The 19806-nt window shown below is 43.1% G+C and overlaps 2 long non-coding RNA genes across 2 annotated transcripts; both read right to left on the reverse strand.

The window, feature by feature from the left end:
• Positions 1–2138: 2138 nt before the first annotated feature.
• On the reverse strand, positions 2139–3176 carry LOC145551721 (uncharacterized). The gene is made up of 2 exons (XR_014087611.1): positions 2284–3176; positions 2139–2210 (listed from the first exon to the last, which is right to left on the reverse strand). It is a non-coding gene; the product is annotated as an uncharacterized LOC145551721 (long non-coding RNA).
• Positions 3177–7311: 4135 nt separating this feature from the next.
• On the reverse strand, positions 7312–7624 carry LOC145551722 (uncharacterized). The gene is made up of 2 exons (XR_014087612.1): positions 7457–7624; positions 7312–7383 (listed from the first exon to the last, which is right to left on the reverse strand). It is a non-coding gene; the product is annotated as an uncharacterized LOC145551722 (long non-coding RNA).
• Between the last annotated feature and the right edge of the window lie 12182 nt (positions 7625–19806).

A 19806-nucleotide genomic window follows, 5' to 3' on the forward strand; every position in this document is an offset into this window, starting at 1 on the left:
GGAGTATTCACAAGAGAATGATGAGAAGGTCTCTCCACCCAGATGCAGGAATTCATGAAAAAGAAGCCCACACTAAATCCTGTGTCTTTGTGCTGCACAGTACATAGACACACTTTTGCTTGCGTAACTTTTTCAGCCACAATTTTTCCTTCCTCTCAACTTTCCATTGACATACTTGGATACAGCACTCTAAATAACCAGCTTCTTCAGCAAAGAAACGTCTTTGCAGCTTACGTCACTTGCTGAAGGTGTTAGTCGCTTCTTGTCAAGTCACCACTTTTCCTCATAACGGTGTGTAGTGACGGGACATTGTATGATAATAGTTTTTATAGTTTTTATTATGTAATGTTCTAATTACCTGTGAAACACAGTTTTCACAGGTAATTGCAATAGTCAGATGACAGACTATTGCACACAGCTACAAACAAATTCAAAAACTGTGTTGAAATGCTCTGGTTACATTTCTACGAAAGGCTGAAACTATGTTTTCTGATCGCTGCAAGCGTCGCTCATAAAAACTAGCTGAAGTAAATACTTAAAATAAATCACTATTTGTGCTATGCATCCACATAATAATTTAGCTTTTTGCATTTGTTTGCCAAAATAAACTAACTTTTCAATAATCATTCCAAATTAATGGGATGCACATGTGTTTACACTCATTTTACAAATTCAAAGGGTAGGAAGTGGAGATGGAGTTGTGGCAGCTTTAAATCTGAAACTAAAATCTGAAAAGTGGTTCTATAATCAACTTGTTCAAATTTAGGTAAATTAAAGTTTTGATGAGGACTCTCGAGTCTTATTCAATATTAATGCAGCTTTCATGAACAAGCCTCTCTCTGTGATGATACTCTCCTGGTCTCTACAGGGACTGGAAACATTCCTCCCATGTCTCCATTCTCTGTTTTTCTTAGATTCACAGCCAAAGGAGCTCTCAGAGTCTGTATGCAACATTAACAGCTACAGCTACTGGTGGTAATTTATGTATGACAGTAACGTAATATGACTACAAACACTGAGAGGCTCTTACTGCAGCAGGTTTATACATCAGCAGCGTTGCCATAATTCTGCATGGAATAACTCATGTCATTACTTTGGCTTTATGTTGCAAATGAAGACAGCAGCAGGGGGAGCTGAGCCGTAACCTTTTTACTCTGTAAGGTTTCGCCAGGCCTCAGCAATCCACCTCAGACGTGACGAACAGTTAGAATGCAGAATAATGTAGAGTCATCTGTGAAAATTAAAATGTCCACCATGCATATGCTGTAAATGCGCTCATTTGGAACTGGGCATGAGGAATTTGTGTCTTCTTGCACCTTGCATCAAGTGCTGACCTTAAAGGTGATTTGAAAACCTAAATAGGATTAATGAAGAGAACTGGTGATGAGTGAAGAAGCGCAAATACTTCCTAAAATGCAAAATGCTTTTCATGTTTGCTGTAAATCACAGAGAAACACAACCTCTTTAGAAAGACACAAGCTCATGCTAGATGAATAGAAGTGTGTCTCATTACGCACCTCTACAAGAAAAACGGCACCGCAAATTGCTTTGAATCTTACGTTTGCTCACCAGAGGAGATGAAGCCCCCGAGCGAACATAACAGTTCCTATACAACGTGGAAGATAACTGATGGTGTCAGTTTTTGACACAACCAGGGCCGCAGGACATCGTCTTCAGTCCGTCCTCACTGACAATTTCAGCTCAATTTGTTTGGATATTAAAGGAACAGTGTGCACAGGTAAAGCAGCAGATTGCAGTTAAACAAACACAAACATTTTGAAAACAGAAGAAGCCAATGTAAAAAAATAAAAAAATACTGTCCAACTCAGCTGAATCCAAAAGACAAACACTATCTGAAGCCAAAGGGGCTAGCTCTAAAAATCACCGGGATTTTTAGTTGTGTTTAGTTGCTTTTTAGCGTTGGAAAAGGAATCATGGTTTTCAACATTTTCCACAAATACAAAATCTAAAATATGTGGTATGAATTGAATTATTAAATAAAATCTAGTTTAACCAAATGTCTTCAGGAGTCACACAACGGCTGAATACAGCTGTATTTATGACAAGATGTTTTGAATTTGTCATGTTGGCTTTAAGGTTGCGAACCCACATGCAAGAACACAATCAGACAGAGCGAGTCAGAAACAATGATGTTTATTGAAGAGTCAGGGAGCTGGTGGCGAAGCCGAATCGGCGGACCGGTTCTTCTACTGCCAACGGGAGAAAGCAGGGTTAGCGGGAACTCAGCGGAGTTTCTCCAGGAAATGACTGAGGTGAGCTTACTTTGGGTGGAGGTATATGGGGCGAAGCGGAGCGCGAGCCAAGAGTCCGTTGACGAGCGATAGTAGCTCTGATGTCGGGCACGGCCTGGAGCCTGATCCGTCCAGGCGGTCCTCCGGGAAGTTCGGGCGTGGGCCTCCTGGCCCGTAGCGTCCCGAAGGGGAAATCCCGGAGAGGGATCGACGAGGGGGAATAACGCTCACACACACAGGGAGTGGCCTCTGACCGGGAACACCGGCAGGGTCGGGAAATCACACAGGAGGGAGGTGATCCACAGCGGGGAGACAGACTTACACGAACGCGGGGCAGCTGGTTTCCGGGAAACAACTAGGAGACGGCGGGAGAATCTGGCGAGGGAGACAACAAGGGTTAGACGAGAGTAATCACAGAAGGCCTCTTTCTGGAACGCTGGTTACCGTAGTAGGCAAACACTCAGGCGGTGAGACGGAGTGTAGCTGTTGCTTATATCGCCGGTCCACGCCCTCTTAACCAGCTGCAGGTGTGTGTCCGGGTTGAACCAGGACACTTCTCAGGGGTGGAGCATGGGTGACATCTGCTGGATGTCTTGAGAAGTGGTGGTTCCAGGGACAGGTGGAAATAAAACTAACTAAAGGAAAACAAACTAAGAAACTAGGACGAGGGGAGGACAAACAGACCCTGACAGTACCCCCCCCTCAACGGACGCCACCTGGCGGCCGAACAGAGGACGGGGTCTGGGAGTCCCTAAAGTCTCTAATAAGGGAGGGGTCTAAAATGAATGATCCAGGAACCCAGGAACGTTCCTCAGGGCCATAACCCTCCCAGTCGACAAGGAACTGGTGACCCCGACCTCGTCGCCGAGTGGCGACAATCCGGCGGACGGAGAAGGCCGGATGGCCATCGATGACCCGGGCGGGTGGAGGGGTTCCGGCCGGAGGGCAAAGTTCACTGGAGAGCACTGGCTTAATTTGGGACACGTGGAAGGTTGGGTGGACACGCAGAGACGGGGGAAGGTGGAGGCGTACAGCTGAGGGGCTAATGACTGCCAGCACTTCAAAGGGGCCAATGAACCTTGGAGACAATTTTCTAGACATAGATTTGAGGGGAATGTTGTGTGTGGACAACCATACCTTTTGTCCCACTGTATAAGCAGGAGCAGGGGTTCTACGACGGTCAGCCAGGCGTTTATTGGTAGCGGAGGTGTTGTTGAGGGCAGTGATGGTGTCCTTCCAAATCTTATGGCTTCGTCGGATGTGGTGTTGTACAGACGTGATCGAGAGGTCCTCCTCGTCGGAGGGGAGGAGTGGTGGTTGGTACCCCAGGACCACTTCAAACGGAGAGAGACCTGTGGCTGCAGAAATGTGGCTGTTATGTGCATACTCGACCCATGGGAGGTATTGGGCCCAATCGTCGGGGTTCGTGGAGGTCAGGCATCGCAGAGTCGTCTCTAGCTCTTGGTTCATACGTTCTGTCTGGCCATTGGTTTGTGGATGGTAGCCAGAAGTGAGGGATACCTTAGCCCCCAGAGCCGAGCAGAACTGACGCCAGACCTGTGATATGAACTGGGGGCCGCGATCCGAGAGGATTTCCTGCGGGATGCCATGTAGCTTAAAGACATGTTTAATTAATAACAGGGCAGTCTGGGCAGCCGTGGGCAGCTTACGTAGGGGAACAAGGTGACATGCCTTGGAGAAACGGTCGACGATGGTGAGGATGGTGGTCATACCTTTACTGGTTGGGAGTCCGGTAACGAAATCTATGGCCACGTGGGACCAAGGGCGCTTAGGTATGGGTAGTGGTTGTAGGAGTCCTGCGGGGGGTTGATTGGAGGACTTGTTCCGGGCACAGATTGGGCAGGCTGAAACAAACTCCTTGACATCCTTGTGTACGGAAGCCCACCAAAACCGTCTGTTTATTAGCCCAATCGTGCGGCTAACGCCGGGGTGACCTGAGAACTTAGAATTGTGTATCCACTGGAGAAAACGGGATCGGACAGAGGATGGAACATACACCTTACCCGGTGGGCAGGACTCTGGGGCTGGTTCTGTTTGCTGAGCTTGATGGACGATGTCTTCGATCTCCCAGGTGACCATTCCCACGGTGCAACTGGGAGGCAGGATGGGAGCTGGGACCACCTCAGCGTCATCTGGGGAATAAACTCGAGATAGGGCATCGGGTTTAACATTCCTTGAACCTGGGCGAAATGTGATAGACAGGTTAAATCGAGAAAAGAACAGAGACCAACGAGACTGGCGGGGATTGGATTTCTTGGCTGCTTGCAAGTATGTCAGGTTCTTGTGATCGGTCCAGACCAGTACGGGGTGTTCGGCACCCTCCAGCCAGTGGCGCCACTCCTCCAAGGCGAGTTTAATCGCGAGGAGCTCTCTGTCGCCCACGTCATAATTCCTCTCAGCTGGCGAGAGTCTACGGGAAAAGAAGGCGCATGGATGGAGCTTATGGTCGTGGGTAGACATCTGGGAAAGAACCGCGCCGACCCCGGTGTCGGAGGCGTCAACTTCCAGAATGAATTGCTTCTTGGGGTCAGGCTGGACCAGAATGGGAGCGCGTGCAAACCGGGACTTGAGCTCCTCGAAGGCGGCTTCTGCTTGAGGGGTCCAGACGTATTCTCTCTTGCTGGAAGTGAGAGCGGTGAGGGGTGAAGCAGTCTGACTGTAATTGCGTATGAACCTCCTGTAGAAGTTTGCAAACCCCAAAAAGCGCTGTAGTTGTTTGCGGTTTTCGGGTTTAGGCCAGTCGAGTACTGCCTTGATCTTGTCCTCGGATGCTCTAACCTGTCCCCTTTCGAGGATGTACCCTAGGAAGGTTACTGAAGGGCGGTGAAACTCACACTTTTCCGCTTTTACATACAGCTTATTCTCCAGAAGGCGTTGGAGAACCAGACGGACATGTTGTTTGTGCTCCGCGAGGGATTTGGAATATATCAGGATATCATCCAGGTAGATGAACACAAAGACATTGATGAGATCCCTCAGGACGTCGTTCACCAGGGCCTGGAAGAAAGCAGGTGCGTTAGACAACCCAAACGGCATGACCAAATATTCATAGTGGCCCATGGGGTTTTAAACGCCGTCTTCCACTCATCACCCTCCCTTATGCGAAGGAGGTGGTAAGCGTTCCTGAGATCTAGTTTTGTGAATATGGTTGCCTCTTGGACGGGCTCAAAGGCTGAGGATAATAATGGCAACGGGTACTTATTCTTGATGGTGATCTGGTTGAGTCCACGGTAGTCAATACAGGGCCGGAGAGAGCCATCTTTTTTTCCACGAAGAAGAACCCTGCTCCGAGGGAGAGGACGAGGTGCGGATAATCCCTGCGGCTAGAGACTTGTTTATGTACTCCTCCATGGTTTGCCTTTCTGCTCTAGAAATGTTGTATAGCTTACTGTTGGGTAATGGGGCGCCAGGCAGTAGATCGATGGCACAGTCATACGGTCTGTGGGGTGGCAGAGACAGGGCTTTGTCCTTACTGAAAACAGGAGCTAGATCATGGTACTCACGGGGAATGGAGGAGACGTCGGATGGGTCGATCACAGCTGGCTCTGTAGGCGTAGTGACGACTGGAAAGGCGGAATGAAGGCAGGTACTGTGACACTTAGTGGACCACGACTCAATCTTGGTCTCGGCCCAGTCTATGTGCGGGTTGTGCTTGTATAACCAGTCGAAACCAAGGATGATGGAGGCACTAGCGGCAGGAAACACAAGGAAAGTAATCTCCTCTGTGTGATTACCTGAAGTGAGTAGACGCACTGACTTGGTTTGATGGGTGATCTGTGGCAGGTTCCCTCCGTCGAGGGCTGATACCCGGAGAGGAACTGGAAGCGGCTCGATTTCAATAGACAGTTGCTCGACGATGTCTGAATTAATGAGGTTCTGTTCACACCCTGAGTCAATGAGGGCTGATAAAGAATATGGTTCGTTAATGATTATGGAGACAGGGATGATGAAGCGAGATCTTACTGTTTTAGTCTCCGGCAGTCTCCCCGTCCTTACTGCCGGACCTGCGGGTTTAAACGTACTGGACAGTTAGCGATGACATGATTGGGTTCACCACAGTAAAGGCAAAGCCGGGATCGCATCCTCCTCTGCCGCTCCTCTGGGGTTAGCTTAGCGTGTCCCAGTTGCATGGGTTCTGGTCCTGTAGATGAGGGAAAGGTGGGTGGAGGTTGGACAGTCGACTGGTTACTGACCTGTGCGGAGCGCGGAAGGGCGGTGCGGCGGGATCGCTCACTCATCCTTGACCGAATCCGGTTGTCTAGTCTTATGGCCAAGTTAATAAATTCATCCAGAGACTCTGGTTCATCTAGAGTAGCCAGTTGGTCCTTTATCTGCTCATTTAATCCATGAAAGAATGCGCTTTTAAGCGCAGCAGGGTTCCAGCCTGAAGCAGCGGCCAAGATTCTAAAATCGATGGAAAAGTCTGACACAGTCTTCTGGCCTTGCTTCAATCCGTGTAGTTCACGGGAGGCTGAAGTCTTTTCAGCCTCTTGACAAAACACCTGCTGTAACTCCTTCAAAAACTCGGGGAAGGTACACCCATAGTCAGAGGCTGAAGAGAACCGGGCTTCGGCCCACTCTAGGGCTCGACCCGTCAACAGGGATAACACGTAGGAAATCTTAGCACTGTCATGCAAAAAACTCTGCGGTGAATGATTAAAGATGATATTGCATTGCAGAATAAACCCCTTGACCTTCCTGACGTCACCTGAAAATTTCTCTGGCGCTGAGGGTCGGACGTCCGAAAACATGGAGCGGGATGGTGGATCCGGAGCCTCAGTCGGGGAAGGTTGAGAGCTGGGAGCCTGCTGAACTGAATTCCGTAGGAAAGTGGTTAATTCTGTTAGTTTATCGTTAGTCTCGGCTTGACGACTAGCTAACTCCCGTAATGCGGAGTCATGTGACTGGACTAGCGCGTGTTGTTCGGACAGCGCTCGTCTGATTGCGTCTGCTGAGGTTACGAACTGGCCTGAGTGTTCTGTCATGTTGGCTTTAAGGTTGCGAACCCACATGCAAGAACACAATCAGACAGAGCGAGTCAGAAACAATGATGTTTATTGAAGAGTCAGGGAGCTGGTGGCGAAGCCGAATCGGCGGACCGGTTCTTCTACTGCCAACGGGAGAAAGCAGGGTTAGCGGGAACTCAGCGGAGTTTCTCCAGGAAATGACTGAGGTGAGCTTACTTTGGGTGGAGGTATATGGGGCGAAGCGGAGCGCGAGCCAAGAGTCCGTTGACGAGCGATAGTAGCTCTGATGTCGGGCACGGCCTGGAGCCTGATCCGTCCAGGCGGTCCTCCGGGAAGTTCGGGCGTGGGCCTCCTGGCCCGTAGCGTCCCGAAGGGGAAATCCCGGAGAGGAATCGACGAGGGGGATAACGCTCACACACACAGGGAGTGGCCTCTGACCGGGAACACCGGCAGGGTCGGGAAATCACACAGGAGGGAGGTGATCCACAGCGGGGAGACAGACTTACACGAACGCGGGGCAGCTGGTTTCCGGGAAACAACTAGGAGACGGCGGGAGAATCTGGCGAGGGAGACAACAAGGGTTAGACGAGAGTAATCACAGAAGGCCTCTTTCTGGAACGCTGGTTACCGTAGTAGGCAAACACTCAGGCGGTGAGACGGAGTGTAGCTGTTGCTTATATCGCCGGTCCACGCCCTCTTAACCAGCTGCAGGTGTGTGTCCGGGTTGAACCAGGACACTTCTCAGGGGTGGAGCATGGGTGACATCTGCTGGATGTCTTGAGAAGTGGTGGTTCCAGGGACAGGTGGAAATAAAACTAACTAAAGGAAAACAAACTAAGAAACTAGGACGAGGGGAGGACAAACAGACCCTGACAGAATTATTTATTTATGCTAAATATTCATATACATTTAGTTTAAAGTTAGTATTTGTACTAACAATATTGACTGCCAAAAAAGTCTGTTAGAAAACATGAATGAATAACCAGCATCATTAAAACCAAGGGCCACATGTCTGCTTGGTCTTAGTGGAGGAAATGTGCAAAGCAGGGTTACATTATAAAACAATATTCCAAACTTTGAACATCTCACAGAATTCAGTTTTATTTATTATTTAATATGGAAAGAGTACAGACCAGATGGAAAACTCTTAAGAAATGGTCACCCACCTAAACTGGCAGAGAAGGCAAGAGAGCATTAATTAGCAAAGCAGCCAAGAGGTGGATGACTATTAATTAATGAACCACTTTTCATGGAAGAATGACAAGATTGTTCAATTGTTGAAAGAAAGCCAAAAGGAGATCTATCTGCAGTTTTTATATCTGCAGGAGAAGCAGCAATGGTCAGTTTATAGAAAAAATAAACCTTTTGCCCAACATGCAAAAGCTAATGCTTAGCAGCAGCAAGCTAAAATCTGAAGCATGTAGAAGGAGGAATCATGCAGTTGGGATTAATTTCTTCAGCAGGGACAAAGTTAGAGGTGAAGGTAAGATTGATGGAGCTAAATACGGGGCAATTCTGGAAGAAAACTTGAGATATGGGGCAAAGGTTCACCTTCCAGCATCCTAACCGATCATACAGCCAGGGCTACATGGAAAGGTTTAGATTTAAGGACATTATTGTGACATAATTGTGGAATGATCAAGAATATTCCACAGATATTGTCTGGTGCACCAGAGCTCAAACTGAGGTTAAGCTATTTTGAAAAAAAAAATTGCAGGTCACTGTGTAAATGATCAAAGTTAATTTCAGCTAATGCATCTTCAAAATCTTGACTTTTAACTAGAAAAATGCTATGTTTTAACACGTGAATGTAAGCAGGTATTTATTGAAACGATACATTCATAAAGTGACAGTGAGCAACAAAAGCTTGTTTAAACGAAAATACCACAGAAACTGTCTGACAGGATGTCAGCTGGATCTGGAACAAGAAACATCCTTCTGGGACACCAATAGCAAAAAGCAGGTTGTACTAATAGATGTTGGCAAGGGTGGCACCGACATGTTATTAATCAGGCAGAGTACACAATCAATTACTTTAAAGTGCCTCATTTTTAACCATGCAACTGGCCAAAATGTCATAAAAGAGCAAGGCAGTTTGTTAAATAATAGCGGCGGTTCTTGAGTCGGTGACGGCCTGTTTTCAGCTCCAGGAAAATAAGCCTTGAAGATCTACAGCATTCTCCTGATTTATAGACACTCCAGACATTTAGAAAAACCAAACTTTTAGTTGACGCACATTAGTTCAGAGGTTAAGAAAATTCATGTTAGGAAATAAAAAAAATATGTTTTTTTTACTGAATATTTTTTTGCCTCAATCAGTCAAACCTTTAAAAGTTTCAACATGAGAAATTTTAATTTTTACTTATTTTTGGATTGATCAGAGTTTCTGCAAATTTTAACTGGCCAATCACTGATTCTTTGGGGTTTAATTGAGATATGAAACAGAAGCCTGTTTCTAGGAGACCCTCTTCAAAATGGGTAAGACTAGAAAACATGTTATTAAAGTGAGGCAGATATGTGCTGATCTGCATCAGGAAATGGATACAATCATATCTGCTCGCCTAAATTTCCCCAAATATATCACTTAACTTAACCTATTTTAATTAAATAAATTTAAACACAGCTCAGTTTAATTTAATTTAATTTAATTTAATTTAATTGTTCACAATTGCTGAACAGCTTTTTAAATGTTTCCATTTAAAGTGGATTTGCAACAAATGTTAATCCGCCTTACAAGACAAACAGATTAATTTAAAGTATATTAAAGTATATTCTAATTTATATACAGAAATACTTAATCAGTTTAATCCAATCATATTTTTATGATTGGATTAATCATAAAAATATGATTAATATTGGATTATTATGATTGGATATCATATTGAGCCACTTCAAGACTACTGTCTTGAAGTGGTTCAAGACAGCAATTTATTTTTATCAGCATGGTGAAATTCAGAAGATGTGTTTATTCGTGTCATGTTTGCATCCGATTTTGAAATACATAACATCCGCTTATTAAAAGTTGAAAAAAATACTGACATCCATTAAGAACTTTGAGAGACTTTGCAGGCAGCTGTCAAACACTTTCACTCTGAGGTTATACATTAAACATGAAACAAAAAAATAATAAAATAACGACTGCTGAGTGCTGATGTTGAGTCACTGATACATTTTTAAGTTTCTTCACAGTGTGAAAACAAACAGAATCAGTGTGTGAGCTGTGGTATGCACCTCTGCAGTCTTGTTCAGAATAATGTACAACTCTATAAGAAAGTGAAGCTGGAAGTTCATTACTTATATAAAAGCCTGGATTATCCATCCATCCATCCATCCATCCATCCATCCATCCATCCATCCATCCATCCATCCATCCATCCATCCATCCATCCATCCATCCATCCATCCATCCATCCATCCATCCATCCATCCATCCATCCATCCATCCATCCATCCATCCATCCATCCATCCATCCATCCATCCATTTTCTTGCACCCTTGTCCCTCAGTGGGGTCGGGAGGATTGCTGGTGCCCATCTCCAGCTAACGTTTTGGGCGAGAGGTGGGGTTCACCCTGGACAGGTCGCCAGTCTGTCGCAGGGCAGGCAGCCTGGATTATATTTTTATATATTTTATATATATAAAAAAAAAAAACGACCAAAAGGAAAGTTATCTTTAATGACTGCCATTTTCACCTAACCAGACTTCACTGAACGTTTCCCACAAGATGAAATATTAAATGTTAAGATGGAAAAAATGATGCTGTAAAATTATATTAATACCAAGGGGTTCAGTTTTCTACTTCATTTCACACCAGAACTAGAGAGACAAGTTTGTTCACGTAAAATATCTCTAACCTTTTATCTGCTAACTAGTTAGCACAAGCTAGCGGCAGTTGGGATCTGCATGCCTGTTTGTAGCTGCAGTAGCAGCACCAGGTGTGGTCATCTGCTGCTGTGTCTCAGCTGTTTTGAGGTTTTTTGTGTTCACTTACGCTGTTAGTTCAGTGATTCTGAGGAAAAACTAAACCTTCAACATTTTTTCACTTGGAATAGAACAGAATAACTCTTATTGGTCCCTGAGTGGGGAAATCCCTCATGCACATCAACAAAACTGTGTGGCAAATACAGGCACATACTATTTTCTTTTAGCTCTTGAAAACAGTAAAAATATATATATTTGCAAGAAATAAGGACACAAACAGAAAACAACTGCAGAGTGAGGAGTAAGTAGTAAAAAATTAAATTGAAGAAAAACATCCTGAATAGAATAAAATGCACGGTATCTTTGCAAATTACATATTTTGAGCAGGAAATGTTAGCTTGTAAACAGCTTTTTCTATGTTCTCTTGAGTGTTGGCAAATTTGATTTATTTTTCTTCATGTTTTGATTTAACATATCAAATACAGTGTTCCCACTACTTTTGCATGCAAAGAAATAACAGCTTTTATAAGGGTTTTCAGCCTTATTCATTTTTTAAGTACACTGTTATTCTCTTAAACAGAATGTAGGTTCTGTCTGTGCCTCAAATGTTTAGTTTTTTTTTTTTTTTTTACATAAACAGAAATCTGATCTACTTCAAAACGTCTTGTAACAGTAATGGGGCAAAGCAAAACAAGCTTATTAAGTTTTTCATTAGTGAAACAAAAAGAAGAAGAAAAGGGAAAGAAAAGAGGTTAGATAACTTAAATTAAAGAAACTGCTAACTTGGCTCTCCAAATGCTCTCCCTTTCATTTGCCTGATTCATTCAAGAGCCAACACACAAAAGCACACACACCCACATGCCCTGCTGACTGAAAGGCAGCAAGGATAAGTGGTAGCTCGCTGAAGAGAGGGTAGCGAGAGCAGGTCGCCATGGCAACACGATGGGGGTGGGGGGTGGTTGTTGCTTTCACTGGCGAAAGAGAATCAGCTTTGACTGTCCCTGCTTCTCCCTCGTCTTCTCCCGTCCCCATCTCTTTCGCTCTCTCTCTCTCTCTCGCTCTCTTCCTTCTTCTTCTTCTTCTTCTTCTTCTTCTTCTTCTTCTCCTCCTTCCCCCCGTCTCACCTTTTCTCCCTCTCTGTGTGTTTTCTTTTCATCTGACGTCAGCTTCCTGGGACATCTGCACAGTACGTGAGCATTCAAGTCACGTCTGTTGTTTCAATCTCTTCATGTCAGCACAACAAGTGATGTTCAGCGAGTGGATGTCTGCGTGTGAACAGAGGCATTGATTTGAGTCTCATATTTACAGATTATGAGTAATTGTTGCATTCTGTTGTCGCAATGTAAAAAGCCACACATCTTTTTTTCTTTTTCTTTTTAAATTTCCCATGCATGTAAAAGCAGCGATATCTCACTATAGAGCACTTTAGAGGACCAGCTTGCACATGAACACACACATGTCTCAGTGTGCATGAGGGATACGTGTTGATGATGTCTCCCCTCCTGTCAGGGCATTTGGATTCTGTTCACAGGTGGGTGCACCCCCCCACCTCCACGCCGGACCTGAGAAGACTGAACAACTCAAGGACAACCCTCCTCCCACCACATCACAGCCACCTATAATGGCATGCGTGGATAGGGGAGTCTGTGTACGTGAGAGTGTGCATCAGTAAAATAAAGAGAAAGAGAAAAAAAAGAAGAATGATGGAGCATTTGCTGCCATGGTGACAAGCTCAGCGGTATCTAATAGCAACAGGCTGTTGAGAAGCCTGACTTATCTGGGTGAGTGGGAAGGTGGAGGGGGGTTGGGGGGGGGAGGCGGATGAAGGTGGACAGAGAGGAGAGGGACAGAGATGGAAAACAGAACAGAACCTCGGCTCAGGTTTTTTTCACCCACAGCATCCACATTCAAATAATAATAATAATAATAATAATAAAATCACTTTTGGGCATTTCTGTTTCCTTCAGAAAAAAAACAATGCATCTGTCACAATAACCAGGGCTGCGAGTGCTACCCTGTGGTATTTTTAGTGGCTTTTTCTACATTTTGAGAAACTTGAAAACAACAAAAATGAATCTGGATTCGTTTTGTTCATAACATACAGCTCAAACAGGGGTCTATTTCTCACGGCCTGCTGCTTCTCCCTGCACACGGAGAGAAATAAAGACGAAGAATCTGGTTTGAGGTTCAGTAAGTTCACTGTAATTTCATTTTGGGAACAAAAGAAAAAAAAAGAGCAAGATTTAATTTTTTTTTCTTTTACTTAAAGAGAGCTGTTCTGCATGCAGCTCACAGATATTCAGACCATTTCATAGAGTTAATATAACATATTTTGGGGTGGGCTTAATGGAAATCTGTTTTTAAGGAGGATCTTATGTAAAATATAATTGGACTCCACGTGACTTTTCAGCTCTCTCTGGTGGTCAGATGTGGTGATGCAGCCATAAAAAACATATTTTACTACTCATAGAAAATGGTTTGTGTCTTTATAGCATTCCTCAACAGACATTTTACAACATTTTGTAAAAGTACATTTTGAAGAAATAAAATCTAGTATTTACGAATTGTTTTATAAAAAATTATCCATTGCTGTTAAATGATCAAACTCTGCCCGTGATTGCTGACCAGGCTTTTTGCTTGATACCGAGGTCTTCCTGCCGTTACCCTAATTGTTAGCTTCCCCCACATCTCCTCAAATAAGGCTACCATGGTTGACCAAACACTACATTCACTTTCTTCCATGGTCTTTTTAGTCCCTAGAGCTAAATCAGAAAGCCTGCAGATTAAGCTAAAGATTGGAGATGGGAGTAACTCTGGTTACTTGGGCACGAGCCTCAAGGTGTTTATTCTGTGCCTGAGTAAAATTCCTTATCAGTATTTAGCAAAATATTGCATCCATATCAAAAACAAAGTTCTTAAAGATTTGCATTTTCCTGCACCCTTGCCTTATCTAGGTTTCCTCCGCAGGGTGGCTGGGCTCTCCCTTAGAGATAGGGTGAGAAGCTCGGTCATCCGGGAGGGACTCAGAGTAGAGCCGCTGCTCCTCCACGTCGAGAGGAGCCAGTTGAGGTGGCTCGGGCATCTGGTAAGGATGCCTCCTGGACGCCTCCCTGGTGAGGTGTTCCGGGCACGTCCCACCGGGAGGAGGCCTCGGGGAAGACCCAGGACACGCTGGAGGGATTACGTCTCTCGGCTGGCCTGGGAACGCCTTGGGGTTCCCCCGGAGGAGCTGGAAGTAGTGGCTGGGGAGAGGGAAGTCTGGGCCTGCCTTCGGCAGCTGCTGCCCCCGCGATCCGACTCCGGATAAGCGGAAGAAAATGGGTGGATGGATGGATATATTATATTATATTATATTATATTATATTATATTATATTATATTATATTATATTATATTATATTATATTATATTATATTATATTATACACGGCTCAAAAAAATAAAGGGAACACACAACACAATATAACTCCAAGTAAATCAAACTTCTGTGAAATCAAACTGTCCACTTAGGAAGCAACACTGATTGACAACGGGGACCCTCGTCAGGTCAATCAGTGTTGCTTTCTAAGTGGACAGTTTGATTTCACAGAAGTTTGATTTACTTGGAGTTATATTGTGTTGTTTAAGTGTTCCCTTTATTTTTTTGAGCAGTATATTATATTATATTATTTAGATATTTAGGAGAACAGCAGTGCTAGAATGATGTTGAAGAAAGGTGAAGAAGCTCTGGTGAGGTCTTCATTTAGTGTAGTGAAATATGTATGAACTGTTTTTAATTTTTAAATAAGCTAAATAATTTTATTATGAGAGGAGCAGATCAGGCATAGGAGAGCCAGGTGGAGTTTCAGACTGTGAAGATATAAAAATTATATTAAATAATTATATAAAAAATTATATTAATTACATGAGACAATAAGAAAAGTGCTTGAGGAGAGGTTTAAAAAATAATTTAGTGAAAATTTTTGCTACAAAGTAAATAGAGTTGAGATGTATAATAATGTATACATCTGAAAATGAAGTCGTTTAAATTCTCATTCTGTATGATAAAAACATACTTTTTATATTTAGTTCACATTCTGACACTGTACATTACTGTAGTGTCTGTTGTAAACCCATGAATCCATGCAGGAACATCAGGCTGCAGAGAGTCAGAGGGAGGCAGAGACAGAAACACATATCTGTAGATATTTTTAATTAAATGTTTGCGGCTAAAAATGACAGGAGAATAAAAACATTTAGGTTTTTTGCTTCAGTGTTTTTTATGGCTCATGTTTGGTAAGTTACTGTGCAGAGCTGGAAAGTGATACTGAGTTAACAGTGAGGAGCTAAGGTGTCTGTTAGACGTGAAAAGTATCATTTTTATTTATTTTGTAGATCAAATTGTTGTACTGATGTAGAGAGTTGTTCAAGAAGAACAAAACTTGTTTTTTAGATTTTATTTTTGTTGGTCAAACTGCTGTATTGAGTTTAAAACTGCCGAGTCCTATTTTATTATTTGTTTTTTACTTTGGTTTTGGAAAGAAGTAGAACCAGTTCAACTGCAAGTCAATTTATATCAGTGCATTTTGACCAATAATCAAATGTCTTTTGACCAATAAGATATATCAGAATCTGGTAGCCTGTCTGTGCTACCAGAGTGTAGCTTGCTAGTTGTGAGGCAAATGCTAAAGTGAGTGTTCATCCTGGAATCCTGATTATTGGATTGTAAATAGTAATCTGTTAGAATACTTGTTACTGAAACAAGGGTCAGATTAGAGTAACGCATTACTAATGTGTCGATGGCATAATTGTTTGACATTTCTGCTCAAGCTATTTACTGATCTGTCAGGTTTCCGATATGCATCCCCCACCAATGACAGACTTGTTCCTACGCCCTTGCCTAGAACACTCTAAAAGGCAATACCTATTCTTACTTAAATTAGGTTTGTATGCTTTACTCAAGTCTCACTAAATTGTTTATTCAACTCAAGTAATGTGAGCAATGTACATGTTTGGCCTGAGAAAAGTACAAGACTACATTATTTTGAGTAAATTGGATTTGACTATTTTTGTCACTGGAGTGAAGGCTTCAGCTCAGCATGCGCAGTAAAGTGCGGGAAGCTTCCATTGGAAGAAACAGAGCTTCTTTGAAGGTGAGTTATTCGTCTTCAGTATATTTTCATGTGCCATGTATGCCTTTACTACTCGGCATACATGTGCCATGTATGCCGAGTATATGGTTACAGGTTAATTTTTATTTGAAAAGATGACGCATAAAAGTCTTTGCAGGCTAATATGCTAATGTTAGCATTGGCTCATGGGTCCAACATTAGCTAAAACTGCCACACCTTTTACTTGAGAGCCTTTAATGTTTTTGTCAATTGTTGTAGAAAAAAAACTTACCAAGCATTGTTCAGGTAAAATCACTCAATCAGGTTTATTTATGAATTATGCACAATACAGAGAGCTTGTAGGACAATCAATCATAAAGCAATTCTGGATGGAAAGCTCTGCCAGGCAGAGACAACATATGAGTCTTTTACACACATTAAAGTTAATTTTAAATTGACTTCTCTTATGTCTGGAAGAATGAATTTCTAAACTCTTAAACATCCTTAGGAGTCAAACAACCAAGAATGATCATGATTAAGCTACCCAATTTCATGTGTTTTCTAGGAAACCCAACAAAACAAAAAAATTACATTAGTGCAGTGAAGGTATAGATAAGTGTCCGTTCAAAACCCAACAAGAAAGCACAGATTTTCCATCTGGAAAGTAGGTAAAGCGTAGAAGCAGGAACACTGATTGCCTGTCTGCTCAGGAGGATTTGTTACCTCCTGTCATAAAAGTATAAATCTTCACTCTCTGCTTCGGTCACTCACCAGTGGACCAGCAATAGTTCTTTGAGTGGAGAGCCTTTCAGAAACATCCAAACTAGCTGTTGCTCTGGACGTTGTCCTCTTTGGTGTCAAAAGTTGAAGAACTTGATACTTGGTAGAGTGAAGTTTTGTTGCTCACTCTGTTGCTCTGTTGTTTCAGATTTAAAGTCGTGATCTAGATGGACATTACAGACAGGTCGTCCTTCACAGTGGTTGATGTGGATTCAGGTTGTTCCTTCCTTCTCGCCCCTCTCCCCCACTTGGTCTCAGCGTTGCTGCAGCCAAATCCTCCCCCGTCTCTTTCCTCCGGCTTCTTGTCAGTCCAACTGGTTTTGTCGTTGGATCTTTGGGTTGTCCAGATCGTCCCTCAGGAAATGTCCATGTTGTCCACAGATGAAACAAGCGTCAACAGTTCAGAGTCATCTTCTGAAGCATGTTTAGCTTTTGTTCCTCTACGCTGATACTGGACAGCAGACCAGCGGAGGTTGTTAAAGCTCAGTCTCACACAGTTTTCAGTCCAAATGCCAGTCAGGAGACTGACAGTTGTCCCCTGGAGGTGATGGAGGTCTTTTCTGTCTTCTTGATCCTCCAGATCTTCTCGATCATTTTCATCGGCTGGTTTTGTAGGAGGGACATCATCTGGTCCATGGGAGGACAGATGGGAGGAGTTGAGGTCGGAGGTCAGATGCACTGCACGAGGCTCAGACAGAGAGAAAGAGAAATAGCAAATAGAAATCAATTAGGGTTTGTTTTGTCATTTTCCTTGTTGTTTTCTATACATATATATTTATGAATCTTATTTTAACCTTTTACGTGATCATATAGTTTTAGTCATTTATTATCCATCCAGTATTATGGCTCCTGTTTGTGGAACAGTTTGTTATTTCCAATAAAGGTCTTTAGGATTCCAAAAAGGTTTGGTTCCCTCAATTTAGAAAACTCAAGGAATCACCTGCCTTATTTACCTTCCCTATGACTCGTGTTTAGTCAGAATGCTGGATTTGGGGTGGAACCCTCCATGCATGGTCAGTAGTTTCCGAGTGTCTTAACATCGGTGGTCTTCATCTCCTCCTTTGGCCAGCTGATTATTCCTGCAGGGTCTCTGATTACTCTGGTGAGTAGCTGTTTATCGCACGGATCTTGTTCTTGCCCTTGCCATTAAGCTGGCTTCTCAGGACTTGCCTTATTCGTTGGAGGTACGAGGGGGTACCCAAAGGTTTCCAGAATGACGCTGCTGCACGCGCAGTTTTTGTAGTATACTATTCTGCCTCTAGGTATTTGTTCAACCACGCCTTCTCAATCAGTGTGCCAAGCGGCGTTGATGTGGAAGGTTTCATCTACCCGCAGTGAATTTTCTTGTAAGAGCTGTTTTGTCCAGCCGTCGTTTTTCTTCATGGAGAAGTTCTATGATCAGCGCGCGGCTTAAGCTTTGCTTCCTGCTCGGGAAAAAAAGCATCGGAAACCATTCAAATGTTGAAGACCGCTTACAAGGATGACACTATATTTCAAGCTCAAGTTTACTCGTGGTTCACCCGCTTTAAAAATGGTGAAATGGCAATTTATGATCAACCGCTTTTTTCGGCTTCACAACGCGGCTGTGAAGTTTTGCTTCCGGCTCCAGAAAAAAGCGGTGTGGAAGTTTGGGGGAATACATACAAAACAAATTTACAGCCATTATACGTCTTACAAAAAAAATCAATCCGTATACTACATAAAGTGGGATACTGGGAACGCACAAACCAGTTATTTATCAAATCAAATACACTGAAATTCTGGGACCTGGTCTAATTTAAAACTACACAATTCATGTTTAAGGTCCGAAATCAAAAACTTCCACACAATATACAGGAAATGTTTGGTGACAGAGAGGGTGGTTATGATTTAAGAGGTGAAGGGTATTTTAAAAAACAACATATTAGAACAACCAGGAAGAGTTTTTGTTTATCTGTGTGTGGAGTAAATGTTTGGAATGGATTGAATGATGAGATTAAAAAAATTACAAATGTAAACCAATTTAAAAAATTGATTAAAGCAGAACTCATTTCAAAATTTGCTATATAACATGTTTAATAGTTTATAATGTAAATGATTATATAAATAGTACTTAAAATAATTGTACATAGTTAAACATAATGAAAAATGGAAACAAGTTGTCTCTTGTTGATGTTCTGAAAGTTAATTGATAATACATTGACAAGTATGAAAGGGGCAGGATATTATAAGATGTATCTTCTACCTGCTCCTTTTCGAACAGAAAATATAAAATTGCATGTCACATGGGCAAAATAATTTGTTTTACATTTTATTTCTTAAGTTTGTCTCATTCTATGTTGTTTTCTTGTTATTTTTTGACTGTTTTTAATGTCTGTTCGATATAAATATGAAATGAAATGATTGAGAAGGCGTGGTTGAACAAATACCTAGCGGCAGAATCGTGTACTACGAAAACTGCGCGTGCAGCAGCGTCATTCTGGAAACTTTTGGGTACCCCCTCGTATTTGGCTGTGGCTCCTTTCCTTGTGACCTCATTCAGGTTGCCATTTGCTTGTGGTATTCCCAGGTACTTGTAACTGTCCTGCATGTCTGCTATTGTTCCTTCTGGGAGTGAGACCCCTTCTGTGTGGATGACGTTCCCTCTCTTTGTAACCATCCGCCACACTTCTCTAGTCCAAATGACATCCCAATCTCAGTGCTGTAGGTCCTGGTGGTGCGGATCAGTGAGTCGATGTCTCGCTCGCTCTTGGCGTACAGCTTGATGCCATCCATGTAGAGGAGGAGACTTTTGGTGG

Source organism: Poecilia reticulata, chromosome 5 (assembly GCF_904066995.2).
Source record: "Poecilia reticulata chromosome 5, P_reticulata-male-v2, whole genome shotgun sequence".
In the NCBI taxonomy this organism is placed as follows: domain Eukaryota; kingdom Metazoa; phylum Chordata; class Actinopteri; order Cyprinodontiformes; family Poeciliidae; genus Poecilia; species Poecilia reticulata.